The following is a 7,064-nucleotide window of genomic DNA, read 5'->3' as shown; positions in this document are numbered from 1 at the left end:
CCACCCATCCCAGCTTCTCCCAAGCACCCCTGCGTGTGGCACACAGCCTAACAGGTACAGCTCACAAAGTCAGGTTTTACCATACTGCAGTAAGCAGGTCATGGAAATCTAAGACCATCTCATCTACCCCTACCCATTCCACAAATGGGGAAACGGAGGCCCAGAACATAGAAAGGATGAACTTGAAGCTGAGCGTTGAGTGTGTGACTCTACAGCTGGGACCCGGGGCTAGGAAGAGCATTCCCACTCAGCGGGGCTAGGAAGAGCAAACTCGCCTCACCCAGCCTGCAAATCCACAAGGAGCCTAGCTCAGTCTGTCGGAGGGGCTACCGGAGAATCCCTGAGGCTGGGTAGTTCTTAAAAAACACAAACGTATTCTCCCCTGGGCTGGAGGCTGGAGTCCAGAGTCAAAGCGGCTTTCACGTCTGAATGGCACCCCTGAAGGTTGCATCTCTGGAGAGAGGGGCCCTGCCCCCTCCATCCTCACAGAGCAGGAGGTAGAGGGACAGAAAGCGACACAGTGTAAAGTGATGAAGCCTGCCGCCAGGCTTCACAACGGCATTAATCCTGACTGGAGGTGCCCTGTCACCCACCACAGCCATGCCGGGCTGCAGTCTCCAGCAAGGGACTCCGGGGACACCTCAGTGGGGAGCAGCATCTCTCTGCAGGACCCACCCACCCACCTTGCAGCTGCAGGCGGCCTGGTGCCCACGACACACCCAGCCACTGTCACGCAGAGACACTACAGCTGCCACACCAGACCCCCTGCTGTCCCACATGCTGCTAGAAAGTTCCAGCTTCATCAACGTGAGCTTTTCTTACAGAGTCAGGCCAGGAAGAGAACCCACTGGGATGCAAAGGCCGACACACAGCTCGCAGCAGGAGAGGTCTAACTCAGCTCACAGCTTAAGAGGACTCAGTCCATGGTCTATTAGCTCCAAGGCAGGAGCACCATGGCAACAGGCACGGGGCAAAGCCACATGCCAGGGCCGTTCCTCTGTGTCCACCCCCAGCCCAGGTCCCAAGTCAAGCTCCAGAGCCTAAGCGTAACCATGACAACCGTGGGGGCAGCTCCGCTGGAGGAGGGCAGTGGTGTTGTCTCGCCTGTCCCAGTTTCACAGTATGGGGGGACGCTGCCCAGTAGCACAGCCTCTCAGTTCCCGGATGGGGTGCCCAGGCTGGGGGAGGGCGGGTCTCTCAAGTGGCATCACCCCTGGCATTGTTCACAGGGTCCTGTGGACTCTCACATTCTGCACAGGCTCGAGGCCACCCTCCACCCCTGGGGCTCTTGGGGAGGTCCACACAGACCCAGGGATGTCCCCACCTCTCGTCCAGGCAGGTCACCTGGGCAGAATGTTCTCCACTTGGGATAAGTTGACGCTGACGCCTCTGGGGACCCCTCAGGACCACTTGGAGCACAGTTCTGGCCCCTGCTGACCTCACACTCTGTCAGAGCTGCACCAGAAAACTCAGATGGACCATATTTCTAACTAAGCTCTACTTTCCGTGCAAACTCTGGCTGATTTCGTTTTTCTTCTGCTTTTCTTCGTGTTTGCGTTTTCCAGTTACCACCTTGGAACTAAAAAAAGATCGTTAAAGGGAAAGAGTAACAAGACAGCCTGCGCTCAGGCTTGCCGTCAGAGTTCTGGGTCTGAGCCCTGGTGCTGCCACAGACCCTGAGCTGGGAAGTCATCCTGTGCATCCACGTTCTCCTTTGTGAGGTGGGGAGGGGTCCCATGGCTTCCGGGATGCCCTGTGGGTTGCCCGTCACTCAGGGGTTAGAAAGATGCAGAAGGAAAGAGTGAAGGTGCGGTGCTCTGGGGAGGAAGGGTCCCAGAGGACCCAAGGGCAGCTGGAGGAAGCCAGGCTTGCGGGGTGAGGGAACTGCCTTGCTGGAAGGCGCCGGCTCCATCCCGGCCCAGCCGCGACCTCCTGAATCTGCCCCCCACCCTCTCATCCCTCTGCCACAGTGTGTTTGCTTGGCACGGCAGGGCACCTCGCTCAGCTGCAGAGATTCCTGTCTATACACCCCTGAGGCACACGCAGTGGGCCAGGCAGGCTCAGTCCTGCCAGGGAAACAAACGCAGCCGTCTCCAGGATTCAGCTCCCAGCAGCTACTGTGCTCTTGCTGGAAGGAAGAGGCCTCCGCTCCTCATGGCTTTGGCCCCTTGTCCTTTTTCCCTTGTGCAGCCCACAGTGCATGTGTGTCTGGAGTTGCAGCAGCCCTTTTGTGGCCACGAGGCCGAGTGAGTGGCTTTGTTTTTTTCTGCACAGCCCCCCCCCTCCCAGATGCAGACCCTGTTTATTGTTGTGAGAAAAGCCAGAATCTGACAAGTCCTTGTGGTCAGCCCTGGGTGTCCTGGGGCAGCATGCTGGCCTTCCCTGATTCCTTTGCTAAACCACCGTCTCAGGCCTGGGTGATGATGCACAGGACTGACCCTCTCCGGTTGGTCTTTCTGTGGGACAGGTGACAGCCACTCTCAGCCCAGGCAGAAGTCACCTGCACCTCCTCCTCTCCTGATGTCCCTGCCACAAAGCCCCGCTCTGCGGGTCCCTGGAGTCCCTGCTGCCCTGTGCCTCACCTGAAGGGGCTGCTAGGCCCAGCTAAACCAAGTCACCAGCACCTAGAGGTCACTCAGAAGAGGAACAGGGACCCTCGGGGGACAGAGACAGGGGGCTCTGGGCCTGACCCACGAGCTGACACTGAGGACAAGTCCTCCCCATGCCTGCCTGTGCCCTCAGCACATGGAGGCGCCCTCTCTGCCTGTCCCCAGGGGTGTGAACAGCTTCAGGCGCACAGTTGACACCAGGAAGAAGCCCCCAGAGTCTCCTCAGACACCAGGAGGGAGCTGCAAAGGCCAGAGTCCCGACTCACCTCTAGGAGAGCTGGACCAGGCCCCTGGACTGGCCCTCAGCCCGGCACCGGGAAGCCCGCCCTCTGCAGGTCTGGCCTGGCGGGCAGGGTCTGGGTGGCCTGCAGCTGGCTGCCTCCAGGAGGCCCCTCCCGGCGGCAGCTCCTGCCTGCAGATCCGTGTTGCTGCCAGTTTTAATTATTTCAATTATCACCCAGATGATTTCCCACGCATGTCCAACTTGAGAGTCCTCCCCCTCCTCCTGCTTTCTCCTCCTCCCCCTTCCTCCTCCTGCTTTCTTCTCCTGCCCCCTCTTCCTCCTGCTGCCCCTCTCCCTTCCTCCACCCCTCCACCATCCCTCCCACCAGTGGTGGTGGCTGACCTCTCCAAGCATGGAGGGTCACGGCATGCCCACCGTACCATGTGCCCACCCTGGCCTTGAGCACAGTGTGCCCACCATGTGCCCGCCCTAGCCTTGGGCTCCAGTGCCCCCTTCTCAAGAAGCCGCAGGTCGCTTTGGTGCTGGATCCCCACCTCCCTGTCATGGCACTGTCCCTTTGCATCTGGGTGCCATACTGCCTCCTGCCCAGGAGGAGCTCCGCCACTCCTGCAGGTGGTGCCGGAGGTCTGGGTGGTGGATGGGGAGAAGGCAAGCAGGTGGGTAGGGGAGGGAGACAGGGCTGTGCACAGGGGTGTGGAAGGAGGACCAGGGAGGACCAGGGCAGCCAGAGCCCGCAGGGACCCCTGGGGAGCCACTGAGCAGCAGGGCACGAGTCTACACTGCAGTGTCAGAGCCACGAGTCTGGGCTGTGGGTGCCCACACACCACGCCCTCAGAAGGACAGCACCCTAAGGAGGGACCCAGGCCCTCAGTCCGCAGGCTTCTGGTGCAGCTGAGCCCACATCGAACCCCAGCCTTCACCTGAATCTGGTGACTTCAGAGCCACCACCCTCCATCCCGGCCCCTCAGTGCTTAGCGGGAACCCCTCCAGCCCATGCTTGACCCCTGGGATGAGGCCACTGGTGAACGGCCCTAGCTCTGTGCCATCCTAGCCACATCCACCTCTGCCAAGGCCCCAGAGCAGTGGCCCTGAAGAGCAGTGGAGTCAGGCACAGTGGCCCTCGCCATTGACCTGGCCACCTCACCCTCTTCTAGGACTCTAGTGAAACAGTGACAACCCTACCCCAGAGCAGCCTGCTAGACTGTCCCCAGGTAGACATCAGCTGCCCTTGCAAGCAGCTCAGCCAGGTATAGATGGCGACAGACCCCAGCAGTCTCGGCACCCACTGAGGTGGCCGAGTGGGTTTGAGTTTCTTCCCTTGCAGCCTGCGACTGTCATAGGGAGTGGAGTCCAGACGACCAGGGGCTCCCCACATAAGATGTCCCTTAGCCTCCATGGGTCCAAGGGAAGCCAGGCGGTCAGGCCAGGCTGGACTCTGGCTCCCAGCAGGTTGGAATGCACCTCCCCAGGAGGGGACAGGTCCTAGGGACACAGAGGCTCCTCCTGAAGCCATGCATGGAGCATCTGCCCTGTGACCTGCGAGAGGAGGAGGGCCAGGGTAATTACCCTGCGTGCCTGGTTGCCATGGAGATCCTGCCTGCTGGGGCTTCAGCCACAGAAGTGGGTCACACGCCAGCTCCTCCTCCTCGCTTGCGAACTTGTGTAAAACAGGGAGGAATCAGCCAAGCGCACACCTGGCTGCCGCAGCCGCCTAGAGCTCTCAGCCGCCTCGTGAGCAGCCCCTCGCTGTAATGAACCCCGCAGAGGCAGCAAGCCTTCCCACGTCCGGGCTCCAGTTTATCTCCGTGTCCCAAGGCCAGCAGGCAACTTCTGCAGTGGGAGAGGGCGTCAGCTGGCCATCCTCCTGCCGCTGTGACCCTGATGGCCCCCGGGGTGAGGACATGGCCTGAGACACTGGGATCGTGGGTTCTGGCTTTGATTTAACTGTGAGAGTAAACCACTGTTTCAAGCTGCCGCTGCGTGGAGACGGGGCCCGCAGGCCCAGGAAACCAGCGTGCACCTGTGCACTGATGGTGAACGTCCCCAGAAGCTGCCTTGAGCCTCAGAGGCCATGACAGTGGGGAAGGGGCCGCCGGAGTCGGGCTGGGCCCAGGAGGAGGCCGCTCTTACATTGTGGCATCTCGCGTGTTAGGCTAAAATGACTGGCCTGTGAATCCAAGCTGGACCCGGGGTTCAGGAAGTCTCCTACAGAGCAGGGAGGTCCAGGAAGTGCCAGGGGTCTGCAATGCCCTCCTGGACGACCTGGGGAACAGCATGTAGGAGCCGTCCCAGCAGGAAGCCCTGCAGACAGCTGAATAGGGCAGTGCGGAAGGAGGTCACAGGGTGTATGTTCCGAGACATTGTCTCCCAGGAGGATGTGGCCTGGGATCTAACGCAAAGAGGACCTGGGGAGGGTGTTCCAAGTCCTTGAGGCCTTTGGCGGCGGGATGAGAGGCCCCAGAGGTCCCCAGAAGGGTGGCTGTGACTCTAGGACAGAGAGGCTCCTGAGGAGCGCAGGAAGAGGCCCTCAGCATGCGCTGTTATCTCCTAAGGGGCACCGCTTCAAGGCGTGGAGGAAGGGTGAGGCCCTGTTGGATTAGGGTCCGTGTTAGTGTTGGGAGCCTTTGCCTTGGTGCAGATGAGGGGACATCAACGTGTGGAAAGACCAGGTGACCTGGAAGTTGGGTCCTCGCCACTTAGTGTCGAGCGGGCATCAGAGGAGGAGTGCAAAGGCATAGGGGGCTGGAGCCGGTCTGAGCTGGCAGACTTGGTGGCAGCGGGCGACAAGCCAGCACGGGTGCGAGGCCTTGGGGCTTGTCTGGAGGTCTCAGTCACTGCCCCAGTGCTGGAACAAAGCACCCAGAGCGCACAACTTGAAGGAGAAAAGGTTGACTTGGTTCACCGCGCAGAGGGCTCCGTCTGCGGGCAGAAGCAGCCTGGTGGAAGGGCCAGGGAAAGGACAGCCGCTCACCCCCAGCATCGGGCAGAGTGGGAGGGGGAGCGGGGAACAGGAACCCAGCAGCATGTCTGTCTGTCTCCCTCGAGATGCTCGGGCGTGGATGCCTCCTCTGGTCTGGGCTGTAGTCACCAGGAAGCTGGGTCCTGAGGTACGGTGGGACCCTCCCCCACTTCCTGGGTCGTGGCATCCTTGAAAGAATTCAGCCAAGACACACAGGTGGCCCCAGAGACGGTCTAGGGAGAACTGATTGCACGGTAGGTGTGGAGGGGGCCGATCTTCAAGCAGATGGTGGGCGGCAGACGGGGCATCGCTGATACTCGGGAAGAAACTCCCGACCTGAGAGGTACCTGGGCCAAGTCCGTGTTCTCTAAAACCAAAGAATGAATTTTAGGAAGAAAGGAGGTTAGGAGCAGAACATATTTATTGGGGGAAAGAAAGCTCCTGTCCAAGAGAGGGACAAAAGGGGGACCCGAGCAGGTTGCCCAGGAAGCTGTCTCTCCCAGGTATTTTTATAGAGCAAAACCATGCGGGTCTAAGGTGAAGAAAATGAGAACTCGCTTAGGAGGGCATGAGGTGGGGGCAAAACTACGGTCAACCAATGAGACTACAAGCTCCACTGCTCAGGTAAAACTGATTAAACCCAGGACCAAATGAGGAAGTGAGTCATGTAGCAAGCGGACATGACCATGGAGCAGATTATTCAGTAGCGGTAGCAGTCGGATCAGGGACTCTCCCCAGCTTCCTCAGGGGGATGATCCATCTCCGATGCTTATCTTTGGGGTGGTCAGCATTTGCCCGATCTTTGGTCTTTAGGCCTGGCCCGCGGCGGGAGCATCCGTCTCCCTCACAGTTGCAGGGTATCTTGTCTCCTGTGCTGTCTCCTTGTGGCCCCCTGTCTGACTGCTTGTAATATTTGTCTAATTCAGCTGCCTACAACATCATGAAGGCAGCCACCCCGAGTGTGGATCCGGATCTTTCCTTTATGCACACAGAGTTACTCCTGAGGTTCAGGGAACTGGGATGATTGGGGTGTTTATCACCGTGTGGCCCAGAAAATACTCTGACATTGGGAAATGCCTTCTTTTCCTTTGAAGAGGGGCTGCATTCCCTTAGGGGGCTTTAATCCTGCTTGGAACTTGTGAAAAATACACAAGCTCTTTATTTAACCCAGGAAGGCCTTTAAAGTGCTCCCACTCCCCTGGCCTCAAAGGCTACACCAGGAATTCTGAGCATCCTGTGTGGCACTAGACAG

This window comes from Octodon degus, unplaced genomic scaffold (genome assembly GCF_000260255.1).
Source record: "Octodon degus isolate 3935 unplaced genomic scaffold, OctDeg1.0 scaffold00123, whole genome shotgun sequence".
In the NCBI taxonomy this organism is placed as follows: Eukaryota; Metazoa; Chordata; class Mammalia; order Rodentia; family Octodontidae; genus Octodon; species Octodon degus.
Note: the sequence above shows the minus strand (reverse complement) of the source record.